This window comes from Meriones unguiculatus, chromosome 4 (assembly GCF_030254825.1).
Source record: "Meriones unguiculatus strain TT.TT164.6M chromosome 4, Bangor_MerUng_6.1, whole genome shotgun sequence".
NCBI classification, from domain to species: domain Eukaryota; kingdom Metazoa; phylum Chordata; class Mammalia; order Rodentia; family Muridae; genus Meriones; species Meriones unguiculatus.
The window spans coordinates 50,595,385-50,611,334 of record NC_083352.1 but is presented as its reverse complement, the minus strand read 5'-3'; the positions used below and the strand labels follow the sequence as shown (position 1 = coordinate 50,611,334).

The following is a 15,950-nucleotide window of genomic DNA, read 5'->3' as shown; positions in this document are numbered from 1 at the left end:
GCATGAAGTCCTTCTGGTTGTTAGCGCTTTTATGTCTGAAAGCATTTTCCTAATTCCCTGTTTAATTTTATTTTGACTTTTATAGATAGCTATAAAGTGAGCAAGCTGTAACAATTTGTGTGGAATTTTGCACCTAGAGTAAGGTCAGTGTGAAAAATGTTTTAGAATAGAGAATTTTTTTTCTAAATATTTTAATTTCTTTGTTGCTCTTTTTCTTAACCAGAAAGAAAAAAGACAAAGAAATACAATCTCATCACTCTGATTCTTCTGTCCTAATCTATATAAAGCTTACTTCCATGTTCAAGAAGTATTTGTATAGAAAGTTGATGTAAAAAAATGGAAAAATAGCCAGGCATGGTGGTGGCACACACCTATAATCTCAGCATTTGGGGAGGCAAAGGTATGTGGATTTCTGTGAGATCGAGGCCAGCCTGGTTTACAAAGCAAGTCCAGAACAGCCAAGGCTACACAGAGAAACCCTGTCTTGAAAAAAAAAAACACAAAAGAAAGAAAGAAAGAAAGGAAGGAAGGAAGGAAGGAAGGAAGGAAGGAAGGAAGGAAGGAAGGAAGGAAGGAAGGAAGGAAACAGAAAACTCTACAGTATTCCCAAATCCTTTCTCAGCTCCAAGTGGCAATGTTACAGTGATTCTTTTATTTCCAAATTTTTATTTTTTATATTAATTACAGTTTTTCACTTTGTATCCCAGATATAGCCCCCCTCCCTTAATCCCTCCCAACCCCCACACACCCTCCTTCATCTCCTCCCTGCTCCTCTCTAAGTCCACTGATAGAGGAGGTCCTTCTCCCCTTCCATCTGACCCTAGTTTAACAGGTCTTATCAGGGCTGGCTGCATAGTCTTCCTCTGTGGCCTGGTAAGGCTACTCCTCCCTCAGGGAAGGAGGGGGTGGTGGGAGATCAAAGAGCCAGCCACTGAGTTCATGTCAAAGACAGTCCCTGTTCCCCTTACTTAGGAAACCCACTAGGATACTAAGCTGCCATGGGCAGTGATTCTTAAGAGCACATGAACTTTAAGAGTATATATTATGTTCTCTTCACCAAAGTCAGCAATCTTCATGACACCAAGCCAACATAATTTAAGCAAAATTCCTGCCTCCTGTCCAAACTTTGACAGGGTAAAAATAATCCCTCTCTCCATATGCACAGACTTGTATGTGGTTCTGTCTGCTTTCCTTCTCATTAATGTCATCAAGTATCCACATCATCCTTATAATCTAGTATCCTGACCTTGTCACTGGTATCATGCATCCTCACCTGCCCATGTGGTCCTGTGTCCTGATCTTCTCAGTCATTGTGTATCCATTCCACCTCATACAGCCTCCCTATCATGCAGCCACACAGTCATCAAGTGTTGCTCTGCATATCTTTGGTCCTCACAACTGCCTTATGAAAGAACACCAACTTTCTAGAAGATGGAAATGAGTAAGAGAAGAGCGATTGATGGCCCAATTAACTACTGGCCCGCTAAACCATGCCATAAAATTACAGCATCATCTGCTCAAAAATAATTTGCATGTATCACAGTGAACCATTGAAAGTGGTTGGAGGTTTTTTTTTTATTTCTATTGAATATTGTTAAACATCAGTCAAAAAACATAAACAAATAAGAGGGTCATTATGATGGCTTGGCTGATAAAGGTGTTTGCTAGAACCTACATGGAGGAAAGAACTGGCTCCCACAAGTTGTCCTCTAATTGAGCCATACACATCATAGCATGCATATACACACACTTACACATGGATAAATAAATAAATATTTTATATTTATATATTCATATAAATAAATGTAAAAATAAAATAAAAATAAGGGCTGGCAAAGTGACTAAGCTGACAAAGGCACTCACCATCAATCCTGGGACTGCAAAAGTGAAACTTTGGTGCTCTGGGCACCCAAACTCTCGGGAAAAATGCTTTTCTATTTCAATTGTTTGATGTATGAGAAGACAAAAGGTCAACTGAATCCAACTGAGAAGAAAGGTGGTATTGGGAAAGAACCTCACATAAACAAACTGAGAAAGTCAGGAAAATGGTTGAGTTGAGTCCCTAGAGACTTGGGGTCCCAGATGCTGCAAGAATCTTTCTAAGTGGCCCTGTCAGCCTTGCTCTCTCCCATCCTCAGACACAGCCACCAAGGCCTCTGAAGCACCATTATTCTGATCCAGCACCTGAGAGACAGCTCCAATGGAGTAAAACAGAGAAATGTACAGCCATTTCCCCGGACCTGAAGTGTCCGTCCATCCCATCAGGTGTGGCTGCCAGCACACCTGAGAGGAAAAGGAAAGGCACATTTGGATGTGCCCTCAAAGAAGTCATATTTAACACAGAAAACCAACCTCTAAAAACGTTGAAAACACATTGAAAAGACACAAAATCCAGAAGTGTATGGAAAAGATGGGAGGAAACACACATGCTTTACCACAAATGCACCTTGTAAGCTATAGAGTAATGAATTAAGGGAGATAACAAACACATTTCTAACAAAATTTTTACTTAAGTAAACACCCTGGAGATGTGTGCATTCATGTCCCACCTAAAACTTACTATTTTAAATAAGCCAACTTATATTTCCATTTTTTTATTTTGTCCCCACCTCCATCAGTGTTTTAAGTCACCATATACATAAACACTGCTTCTATAAGCAATGATTCTCCAAGCAAAATTTCCTCCTACCGTACGACCACCACTTAGACATCTGGAAGTGCATAACCGCAGGGCAGTTTGGGCAAAGCATTTTAATACACTTGTATAGCAGAGTACTCCTTACTTTAGCCAAGAAATCCTAAGTGAATAGGTCAAGAAATTATAGATTTTTCTCCTGAGAATAAAAACTGCCACATCCTCACGGATGACATTTCCCTATTGCACTTTTATTATATTCTGATCAACAAATAGAAATTTGTAATCAGAACATCTTATAAAAGGGACTCAAAAGATGGCTCAATGACCAAGGGTGGCATTTATCTTGACAAGGACCCAAGTTCAGTAAGCAGGACCCACATGGGGAGGCTCACAAACACCAGTAATTTCAGCTCCAGGAGCTCCAATGCCTTCTTCTGGCATCTTTCAGCAAACGCACCCACATGCACATACCCTCACACAGACAAGCATGAGTGTCATAGCATTAAAAATATAAATTAAAGGCTAGAGAGATGGTTCAGCATTTAAGAACACATACTACACTTCCAGGGGACCTGAGTTCAATTCCCATTCCCCACATTAAGTGTCTCACAATCACCTGTAACTCCAGCTCTGGGGCCATTGTCCTCTGTGGGCACATGCACATAGCCACATACAGACACACAGAAACACATGAATGCCTTTCCAAGCCTTCTAGAGACCAACTGAGACCAAAAGCAGTTTTTATTATAACTGAAGGATATGTCCCCTTTCATTATTTGCCAAAGCCTTTCTGCTCAGCAATTCACATTCTCCTTTCTGGATAGATGATAAAGTCACTAGTCTTTAAGAGTTTTTCAATTCTAGTTTGCCCAAATCATATCTTAAAATTAGAAAGCTGTTTTATAGATCCTAGCTTTGCTCACTTATGTATCCTTTTCTATACTTTTAACCTATACTATGTCTGTTTTGTAATCATATGTGCCTGAAGTGACTTGCTGAGTTAGTATTAAGCAACTCAGCTGTCTGGAATTAGCTTTAGTTTGTATAAATAAGCCCACACTTTATTCACCCTTTCATTCATTCAACAATACATCCCATGAATTATGTACAACATATTGTTCTAGGTGTTTACATGCGCCATAAAAGGCAGAAAAATTCTTGCCTTTTGTAGAGAGACAGACAGAAAAGCCACAAAATCTGTGAGCAAAGTGAGCTCTGACTTTGACAATAGAAACAGAGATGCCTGGGCCCAGAACCCAGCAGGACTAGGTGTTGGGGGTGGGAGAATTTGGAGCTGCCTGGAGGAAATTAAGTAGTTTGCTAAGTGGAGTTCTGAGAGAAAATAATTCCAAGCAGAAAGCCAACTCCCTAAGGCAGGAGGAAACCTGACTTGTGGGAGAAAAGAAAAGAAGACAAAATAACTTGAGCAGAGAGTCAAAAAAAAAAAAAAAAAGAGCAACAAATGAGCAGAAACAAGCCAGACTAGGATTCAAATGCCTAGAGATTTGTGTCACTGTTCCCATGCAGCATGTGATATTTCTGAGCATGTTTAAGGATAGTGTTTCCTCATGTTGACAATTTCTTACTGAAATAAGTACATATTCCAAGGGACCGGTGTAATTGTATGATTTCACTTCATTTAATGTTTCCATGTATAAATTCTAGTTTGTGGCTGCTGTTGAAAAAACAATTTTAAAAATAAGGCAAACATTCAATTATTCATTCAATTTAGAGTGGATTTTTAAAGAATTTTTCTGTGTTCATTCATGAATAAAATAACATTTCTTTAAAACAGTTATGGTGTCAAAAGAAGATGCATTACTTTGTAAATGTAAAATATTTCTCCAAGAATTAGATACAAAAATATAGCTTGACATAGATTTATTGCTGTAGACTGTCATAACATTAAGCAACAGGAAGTATGCTTGAAAAATATAATTCAAACTGGGCATGGTTGCACACTCTTTTAATCTCAACTGAGGCAGGCAGATTTATGAGAGTTCAAGGCTAGGCAGCCCACATAACAATGTTCAGATCAACAAGGGCTACAGAGTGTCTCAATAAGCAAGCAAACATGATAAGTAGAGAGATGATAGAGATAGATAGATAGATAGATAGATAGATAGATAGATAGATAGATAGATGAGAGATAGATAGATATGTGATCCAGTCAACAGCTGCTGAGAAAGGTAAAGTCACTTTTCTTTTCTTTGGGGAAATAGCCACTAGTAGGTTGCCCAGGCCCTCAAAACACACTTCATACATGATATTTCCAAAGAACAAATTTAAAAGATTATCTGGTTAAATACATATATTATTATATATTATATAATGTATAAATATATAAATATATGTATTTATATATAATGTATATTATATATAAATATATTTATGTAATATAAATATATACATATATACATGTATATATGTACATATATGTGTATATATCATATCTTTCAAAACAAATACAGAATTTGATAAAAGCTACAACTGGATTTCTATTCTGAGCCACAGTCCCACAATGACACCCAAACATTTCCCTACTGTGTCCAAATATGGAATCTCCTACAGAGAGAGGCACAACTAAAAGAAGAGAGTGTGAGAGTGCATGCCGGAGTTATAGTTTAGTTCGCACAGTGCTAGCCTAGCATGCTCATGAGGCCCTGAGTTTGATCATCAGCACTGAATAAACCAGGGACGAAAATACGTACCTGCAATTCCAATATTTGGGAGGCAGAAACAAAAAAATCAAATATTCAACATCATCCTCAGTTGTATAGCAAGTTAGTGGCCAGGCTGGTCTACATAAATCCGTATGTGTGTGTGTTTGTGTGTATGTTTGTGTATATGTATACATATGTATGTATACACATATGTACACATACATATATATACAAATATACATTATACATAGGTATATATTTATATATAAATAAATATGTGTATATGTATATGTTATCCGGTAGACCAGCTTGGCCTTTAATTTACTATTTAGCTGAGGATAATGCTGAATATTTAATTCTCTCTTTTCTACATATATATGTATCTATATATATACACATATGCATACCTACTTATATTCTATATATACATATATGTATACATGTATATATGCATTATATATACATGAAAGAGAAACAAAACTACCTCTATATGAAGATAATTGATGCTTTGTAGCTTCAGTAAAGAGAAGAAAATACTTTCTAAAGTTATATGAGCGAAGCTTAAACTTGAAAGGCTTTACAGAAACTGTGTTGACTAGCTTTTATGTCAATTTGACACAGGTAGGCTCTCTGAGAAGGAGAACTCTTAATGAAGAAAATGCTTGTATGGATTGGCCTGCAGGCAAGTCCATGAGGCATTTTCTTGATTGATGATTGATGGAGAGATCCCAGCTCACTGTGGGTGATGCCACCCTTGGTCAGGTACTTTGGTTGTGTATAACACAACAGATGCAAACCAGTAAGGAGCACTCCCCAGTGGCCTCTGCTTTGGATCCTGCCTCCAGGTGCCTGCCTCTTTGAGTTGTGATCCTGACTTCTGTCTGTGATGGAGTGTGACCTCAAGAGTTGTCAGCTGAAATAAACCCTTTCCTAAAAGTTGTTTTAGTCACGGTGTTTTACCAAAGCAATAGATACCCTAAGTAATACACAGCTCTTAGGAAGAAAAAGCTTAAACATTATTGAAATTAAAAGGAATCCTATGCAATCACTTGACAAACGTTTAGTGAGTACATATTATATGTTGTGTCCTTCATAACCAACTAGAACTACCATAATGAATAAAACAGACAAGAGCTTATAATCCAGTGACTGAAAACAAGCACTCAGCCATGGAACATGGCCAATGAATTACTTAGCTGTAGTTCTCCTAAATGTTCTCAACATTTGAATGGAAGCTCCACATTCTCAGAACTTGACATGTGCCACACATTATAGAGCCAGCTGTGGAAGATATTTGGTGCATAATAAGAACACACTCACTGTTAATTAACTCACCTACATTGTTGCTTTTAATCCCAAAGGGATATGTTCCAAGAACCCAATGAATGCCTGAGACCACAGACAATATAGCTCCCTCTATACACTATATTTTCTCCTATGCAGATGTATCTATGATAAGATTTAGTTTATAAATGGAGGCATTGTATGAAAGTTGCAACAATAATAAAATAATTACAGCAGTGAAAATTTATAAAAGGTGTGAATGTTCTATCTATCTATCTATGGTATATCTATCTCGATTGAATCATTGAATATTTTAATATTTTAGACTGTTGTTGACTATAGAGAGTAAAAACTTTGGAGAAAGGAGGAAGATTATAACAGATTAATAGAAAGAGGGGTACATGGCAAAATGAGAACATAAAACAGGGTCTTAGCTATGGCATGTAAGCTGAAGCCTGGAAAAAAAAATAAGCACTATACAAACAACCAGAAAAGCAAACAACAGGGAGAGGGGGAAGAATTTTCTTCAGGCAACAAAACTTTGTGAGGATTTAAAAAGGTACCTGGCCAGGGAGAGGCATGTAGCCATTGAAGACAGATAAACAAACGGTTGTGTTGTTACCTTGGGAGCAATAAGAAAACATGCCAGGTTGTAAAGAAGGCATGTGTCTTAGGGTTTTATTGTCCTGAAGAGACATCATGACCATGGCAACTCTTTTAAAGGAAAGTATTTAATCGGGGCTGGTTTACAGTTCCAGAAGTTCAGTCCATTATCATCATGGCAGGGTGCATCGCAGCATACGGGCAGACATGGTGCTGGAGAAGGAGCTGCCAGTTTTACGTCTTGATCTGAAGGCAGAAGAAAGACACTGTCTCAACACTGGTCTTAGGTTGAATATATATGAGACCATAAAGCCCTCTTCCACAGTGAAACACTTTCTCCAACAAGCCCATACCTACTCCAATAAGGCCACCCTCCCAATAGCGCCAATTCCAACAGGACAAGCAGTCAAACACAAGAGTCTATGTGGGCCATACCTATTCCAACCACCACCGCATGTGGTGCTGATATTTATGGTTTTAAAGAATCATGGTGATAGTAATACAGAAAAAATAAATCTCAAGATTCTACTGCTTTCTTAACATTAAATTCAGCATTTAAAAAAATCTGGACAGAAGAATAGACTCTTACTTCTTTATAGAGAAAATTGACCAACTTCTGAAAGGAAGAATTTTTAAGAGCTGAGAACTTGAGAGAAGACATTCATGTTGATTCATTTGACTCTCTTCCCTTGTTTAATCACATGTTAACTTATCATATAAATATTATGTGTTATACATGCCAGTGTAATGCATAGCATCTTATAATGCAAGGTAAAAGATATTTGACAGGTACAGTTAAGGTTATTAAACACTTCAGCCACTGTGGCCACAACCTAATTAGTGAGGGTCGCCTATGTTGAAGTGAAAAGTCCATGGGCCATGAACTGAAATAGCTCCTGATAGCTAAGAGTGGGTGCTAGTCAGCAGGCAGCAAGAAAAAATGAAGTTCTGGTCTTACAAATAGCTTCTGTCAGTGTTGTAAATGACCTTGGAGGCAGATTCATCCATAGAGGCTCCAGGTAAGAGCTTGGCCCAGCGTACACCCAGACTTCATTTTTGTGGGAACCCTCGTTAGAAAGCCCCACCGAACTCACAGGGCCTTACAACTACACTGAAATATGAAAACAAAAATGCTGGTTGTTTTAAGCCAATAAGTCTGTGATGATCACACAAGGACAACAATAACAACACAGATGAATTAATCTTTTAAAAGTATGTGAGAGTACTATTTGAAAACAATCAGAAATTAAAAACAAGGAAATCGTGAAATTTGCAGGCAAATGGTGAGAACTAGAAAAGATCATCCTGAGGGAGGTAACCCAGAAGCAGAAAGACTCACAGAGTATATATTCACTTATAAGTGGATACTAGACAAATAATATAGGGTAAACATACTAAAATTTGTACACCTAAAGAAGCTAATCAACCCTGGGTAAGATGATTCATCCTCACTCAGAAAGGCAAACAGGATGGAAATTGGAAGAGAGAAAACAGGAAACAGGACAGGAGTCTACCACAGAGGGCCTCTGAAAGACTCTACCCAGCAGGGTATCAAAGCAGATGCTGAGGCTCATAACCAAACTTTGGGCAGGGCACAGGAAATCTTATAAAAGATGGGGGAAATAGTAAGATCTAGAGGGGACAGGAGCTCCACAAGGAGAGCAACAGAACAGAAAAAATATGGGCCCAGGGTTTTTTTCTGAGACTGATATTCCAACCAAGGACCATTCATGGAAATAACCTAGAACCCCTGCACAGATGTAGCCTATGGCAGCTCAGTCTCCAAGTGGGTACCCAAGTAAGGGGAACAGGGACTATCTTGGACATGAACTCAGTGGCTGGCTCTTTGATTACCTCCCCCTGAGGTGGGAGCAGCCTTACCACAGAGGAAGACAATGCAGCCAGTCCTGATGAGACTTGAAGGATCAGATGGATAGGGTCCACTATCAGTGGACTTGGAGTGGGGCATGGAAGGAGATGAGGGAGGGAGGGTGGAATTGGGAAGGAATGATGGAGAGGGCTACAGCTGTGATACAAAGTGAATAAACTGCAATTAATATAAAAAAGAAAAATTAAAATTAAAATTATGTATAAACCTCAAAAAAAGAAAAAAGAAAACAATCAGAAGTATGTTTCTATGTGTCTATTAAGGACTGTTTGTATCTTTAAAAATAATGAGCCTTTCTTTGGGAAGCTACAACAAAATGTACTTAACTGAGAGGCTTTTAAAGCACAGAATTCATTTCTGGCAATCTATAGAGTCCAGCATCTGAGGTCGGGGTGCTGGCCCCCTGAAGGTACAGTGAGGGCTATCTGCCAGGAACAAAAGAGGATAGGAGAACATTAAAGGATTCTTTCATTATGCAAGGACACTAATCTCATCCATAAGACCTTTACCTTTAATGATCTCCCAGCAACCCTACCTCTCAATAGTATCACACAGGGAGGTGGGGGTTGCGCCATATGAATTGGAGGCCAAAGACATAAACACTCCATCCAGAGCACCAGGCTATGGTGATTGATTTAGCATTCTGTTGTGGAAACTATTACACTGTCAGATTCTCACCATGAGCAGCATTTAGCCCACTGTGTCGCCTTTGAAGTGTTATGACCATCTGAACCAAAACAGAAATTAAGGCCAGAAAAAAAAAAGTAAGACATTACTCCAGACTTTACACCCATGGTTTGGCCTCATTTGCCACCATTCCTTAATGCTTCAGGAAAGACTGGCCACTTCTACAGACTAATGGTAGCATCATGGGAAAGCAAATGCCCATGCCAAAAATTTACTGTCTCCTAGCAGCAGGTGGTCTGGAGGTAGGAGAGCATCTTAATCTTGACCCTTGCTTAGTGTTGACTAATCAGAACTGACATTTGACTATACACAAGACTAACTAACATCTGTAACCTTCATCCATCTTCTTCAACTGTTGTCTAATTCCATTTCTCCTTTAAAATGCAAAACTAATAAATGAAGTAACCTTTCAAATAGTTACATTTCAAACCATTACACTTCATTAAGAAAATCTGAATAATATGAGAAAATATAATAGAGAAATCAGCTACTGCAACCAGGCCCAAACATTCATAGCTTAATATCCCTAAGGTGTCTCTATCACTCCCATCACAGTTTTTGTCCAGGCTTGCAGAAGGGTGTGAATCCCCATCCAGGTTTTCTGGAACTCACGTCCTGTCATTTAATAACTCCACTAACTTCTGTAGTACCAAGTCTTTCTCTTTATCCTCTGAAGAAGATATGGAAGGAAATCTTCTCCTAATTTCTTTGTCTGTGTATGTTCGTGTGTGCACACATGTACTAAGCATGTGTGAGATATACATTTGTGTGTGTGTATATATTCCAGAGGTAGGCATTGCATGTCTTCCTCTATTGCTCTTCTCATAGTTTTTGAGACAGAGCATCTCAGTGAACCTGGAGTTGACTGCTTTGTCTAGTGCAACTGTCTGGATGACAGATGAGAGAAAGGACTACTATACCTTCCCCTCTCTATATACAAGACAGAAAGAGAGAGAGAAATGATAAGAGAGATAGAGCTTAGAGCGCTATGCCTGGCAGTTTTACATGAGTTATGTGGGATTGAATTCAAGCCCCGATCTTTGTAAAGAATAGTAAGTAATTTACCAAATTCCTAACCCCCAATTCAAAACATCTTTGTACCAGAAGTGATACATAATTACCTTTATTCACGTTCCACCAGAAAGAAATAATCATGTGTCCCCACCTAAATACACAGGAATTTAACCTGGCAACGTGCCTAGAAAGAAATAAGCACAGGGATTGGTGAAACTAAGCACTGTGTCTCTCACAGCATGGTAAGATAAAACTGAGGGATGAATTTTGGTTGTCTGTGTTAGCAATTTGCTTTTATCATGAATTTGAAGGTATGTATTTCTAGCCACTATTACTGCATAAAAATGTCCTCAGAAATGCACCAGTAAAAAAACAACCATTTAATTAATTAAGGTAATGGATTCTATGTGGTCAAAATTCAAAACAGGCACAAAGGAGTTATCTTGTATCTGCTCCAAGAGAGTTGACTCAGCATGGGCTGTAATTATTTAAAGGATTTTCATTCACATGTCTGTCAGCTGATACTGGCCATTAGTGAAAACCTGAGCTGAGGCTGCTGACCAAGAAGTTTCACATGGAGTCTCATGTGGCCTCCACTGCTTCATAATATGGTAGCATCGGGGAATCAGATTTTTGATGTGGCAGATCAGAGTGACAAAAAAACAATGCAAAGTAGACAGGCAGAGGCTATGCTGTCATTCGTGACATGGCCTCAGTTGTTTCCGCCGCAGAAAGAGCTTAAGAATTTACAAACTGACTCAAATTCAAGGAGAAAGATCTAGATCCGCATTTCAGTGGGAGAATACCAAGCCACAGGTAAAGGCGATATGGACTGAAAGATATCATGGTGTCTAGTTTAAGAAACTGTAATCTCCCGCAGACATTGCCTTAGACTAGCTGAATTTCCCAGTGTGAAATGCTTTGTACTTTATAGAAGAATGGGCAGCAAATCATGGCCCCACGCCTATTTTTATAAACAAAATTTTCTTGAAATACAGCCATGCCTATTCATTAGCAGAGTTGCTTAGCTGCAAAAGAGACCATATGTCCAGAAAAGGCAGTACTATTAATTATCAAGCCTGGGCAGTTTGTTAACTCTGTACATAGAATGTTGATTAAGGATGTGGATGCTAGACTAGACTAATAGATTTCAAATGTCCTTTTTGACACAGGGTCTCTTGTCTCCCAGGACATTCTGATCCTCCTACCTCTACTTTCTTTTTTTTTTTAATTTTTATTTTTTCTTATCAATTACATTTTATTAACTCTGTATCCCAGCTGTATCCCGCTCCCTCATTCCCTCCCACTCCCACCCTCACTCCTTCCTCTCCACCCTGCCCCTTTCCAAGTCCACTGATAGAGGGTGACCTCCTCCCCAATCATCTGATCCTGTTTTATCAGGTATCTTCAGGACTGGCTGCAAAGTCCTCCTCTGTGACCTGACAGGACTGCTCCTCCCTTGGGGGATGGGGAGGTCAAAGAGCCAGCCATTGAGTTCCTGTTAGAAATCGTCCTTGTTCCCCTTACTATGGGAAACCAATTGGTTACTGAGCTACCAGGGGCTACATCCGAACAGAGGTTCTAGTATGATGGGGAAAGGATAGGAGCTCCACAAGGACCAAATATATATGGGCACAGGGTCTTTTCTGAGACTGACATTCTACCTCTATTTTCTAATTGCTGGGATTCTAAGCCTATACAACCACACCTGCTTTATACAGTGCTGCATGCTGAACCTATTGCTTTAAGCATGCTTGGCAACCACTCCCAGCTGAGCTCCATCCTCAGCCCTAGTTGTGTGGTTTAAAACAAACCCCAAACATCTATAGACTGCCATTTTCCAGATAATGTAACAGTGGAAAGTCTGAAGTTTGAGTTATGAGCACTAAGTGATATAATTCACTAAAAAGGTACAATAAGCAACCAAAAATGCTAATTTCTGTCATCAGAATTAGCTTTAAACATCAGCAGCATAAACTGACAATCAGCTTATATGCTTGTCTCCCAAGTCTCACACCGTACAGTTTTCAGTATACCCAACAATAGAGGAAGCCCATTTCATCTTTATTTATATTATTAGAGATTTGCTCCTTCGGCTGGGTTGTAATCTGTCTCTCGTAGTTTGACACCATCAATCCTGGCAATATTTTCTTAAAGTTCTATGAAAATATCTCTTCCAGCTCTTCAATTCTTTAAGTACAAGGCAAGGCTCCTCTGGGTGTTAGCTGCTCTTGACTACAAATCTTCTGTTCCTTCTGTCCTTTCTCCTGAGACTCTCCTTAACCTTGGGATAATTCTCTTCAAAAGTCATTTTCCCCAAAATCAGCAAAATAAATGTCTCAGACCTGCACAGAGTCCAGCTTGAGCCCTGAACTCTTCATATTTTTCTGGTGACATAGACTTTTTTGACTTCTCCTGCTCTGGAAGGCTTCATTGATTGGTTAGTAGGCTGGCTGTTCTTGTCATTGTCACTGTTGCTTGTTTTGTTTTTCTTCCTTATATGACTCAGCAGCTTGTTATATTTATTCTTCTGTGTTTAATTTTATGCAAAAATAGCCTCATCATATTTATTCAATTACTAGAACTATATTCTAGAATTTTCACTGGCCCTGCCAACCTTAAACTTTCACATAGATTTCCAATGTCTCAGTCCAAGTCACTTCTAAATATTCCATTAGGTTGAAATCAATCCCATGTGTGGTCTGAATGCAATTGAAGTAGCTAGGCACCATTTTAATGATTGCAGTGGCTCCCATTGGACTCCCCATGACCATCACTATTCAACCAGTCTCATGTAAGGTGTCATTCCTCTGACTAAGAAAACTTGAAAGTAAGTATGCATACACATGGAAATGTAGGTATTTCTCTTTATCTCTTCAGATATTACACCTCGAAATAGGCAATAGCTGTGTATCAGTCAAGGATCTGTAGAGACAGGAAAACAAGAGAAGAGAAAGATTTCAGCAATAACTCACATGTTTGAAGAGAGTTGGTAATTCCAAACTCTCTAGGGTTAGTTGGCAGCCTAGAGATCTGAAAAGGTTTTAGTGAGAATCCAATAGAAGTCTACTTGCAGAATTTATCTTACTCACCTGAAATCGGTCTTCATTTTCTTTTCACTATAGGGAAAGATTGAGTTTTTGGTTTGCATTTTGTTTTGTGTTGGGTTGGGTTGGCTTGGATTGAATTAGGTTTTTGTATTTTGGTTTTAAGCTTTCTCCTTAATTTTTATATCATATTTTGATGAAGACATTTATCCCTTCCCTTGCTTTCCTCCAAACTCTCCCATATACCTGTCCCCACTCTCCTTCAAACCCATGGCCTCTTTTTTCATTGTTATTGTGCGCGCGCATGCGTGTGCACACACACACACACACACACACCGTATGTATGTATTCCCACATATAACCTATTGAGCCCATATAATGTCAGCTGTATGTATGTTTTCAGTGCTGTTTGGCACGGACAACGGAATAGTCTTCTCTTCCCAGGTGAGGGCCATCTCTTCCACTCTCAATGTTACTCAGTTTCCTGTAGTTCCCTGTGTAGGACTGGGGCCTCCTGGAATTTGCCCTGGGCAGTTTTTTGTGTTCTTTGGTATCCTTCTTGTTCCACCCATGTTTGGGAGGTCATGTTGGTAAGACATCATAAGTGCAGCTCCTGATGTTACTAGGAGACAATCTCACAGCAATGTCCCTGATCCTCTAGGCCTAACAATGTTTCTACCTCTTCTTATTCAGTGTTTCCTGTGTTTTGTAGATGTAGCCACTGAGCCTGGGCTCTGCAATTATGCATATTAATTGGTTGTGATTTTTCTATATTTCAAAGAAAAGTATCCTTGAAAAGGAGTGAAGACTACAGGTATATGTTGGCATAGAGACACCTTTTTATATATTGTAGTTAGGTATTATGCTGGCTTAGTAAATTAGTGGTTGTAGAGTCTTCTTCAATAACCATAATTTCACTAGCATTTTAGCTAGGTTTCTAGTACCAGAAATGGTCTCCTTTTTGTTGAGTGGGTCTTAAGTCCAATTAGGGAGCCATTGGCTATCACCAAGGTATATGTGCCACTAATGTACACATATGGTTATCTTGCCATGCTGATATTGTTGTGGTTTATAGATATCATATCTGGGTACGACTGCCTCTTGTATCTCTCCTTTGCAAACTTGTGTGACACCTTCTGGTATCATGAAAGCTAGGAAGGGGACATTCAGGTCAATTCGAGCTCAGGGCCCTCTGGGCCACATTTGTGAAGTTCATGATACCTTTAGCAATAAGAACTTACCTTTCATCTCTGGGAGTAATCAAGGGCAGCAGCAATAAGCTGTGTTTTAGGGTACTCTCATAGACAACTCTGACCAACAACTCGAAATAGGGCTTCTAGTATTGGGGTTTTTGTTAGGTGGTTTTCATTTTCGTATCATCAGCTGCTTAAATGAGGCCTAGCAGCAATGTGAAGGGTAATAAATTTTTCTCAAGATTCTTTGATTTTAAGTTTCAATCTAATGCAAAAAAAAGCAAAAATCATCTTCTCAGAAACATACATATGTGCAAATATTTGCACCAAGGTCCAGTCAGGTTAGGATATAACATAAACCATGAAACTATCTCTAACTTCTTTTTTTTTTCTGGAAGAAAAAAAAATGGTAAGAGAACAGCTTTATGAAGTCTAGATTTATGTTTTGATAGTTAAATTATTTTATAGTATACAATCTGTTCTGTAGATCTATGACTACGTATCTATTCTCATGGCTTGACATAGTGAAATACAATATAACCAGTTAATTGTTTTACCATATTTAATTATAAAATCTAAGGGCATATATTTCCTGAATTCATACCACTCACCAGTCATATGTGCCTACCAAAAAAGACTGGTAGTAGAGTGGAATGAGAGCGCAACACAATAATTTTAAAATTAACCCTGCTGGAAGTGTCAGAATCTATATTCAACATACAGCAAGGATAGGTTTGTATCTTATCATTTACTTTGCTGTTTTAAAACTTTCACCTTTATTGGAGCATCAGTTTCTGCAGGGCCCTGCAGGAGATTTTTTGGCTATGTTGATCTCCTTGTGGAGCTTCTGTCCCCTCTGGGTCTTTCTGTCTCCCCCTTCTTCCATAAGATACCCTGCACTCTGCCTAGACCCCCTGCTCAGATACAGCCCAT

At 38.9% G+C, this 15,950-nt stretch overlaps 1 protein-coding gene across 3 annotated transcripts in view; it reads left to right on the top strand.

The window, feature by feature from the left end:
- Positions 1-15,950, top strand: part of Galntl6 (polypeptide N-acetylgalactosaminyltransferase like 6) — a 1,307,600-nt gene that overhangs the window by 1,203,251 nt on the left and 88,399 nt on the right. The window lies entirely within an intron of this gene.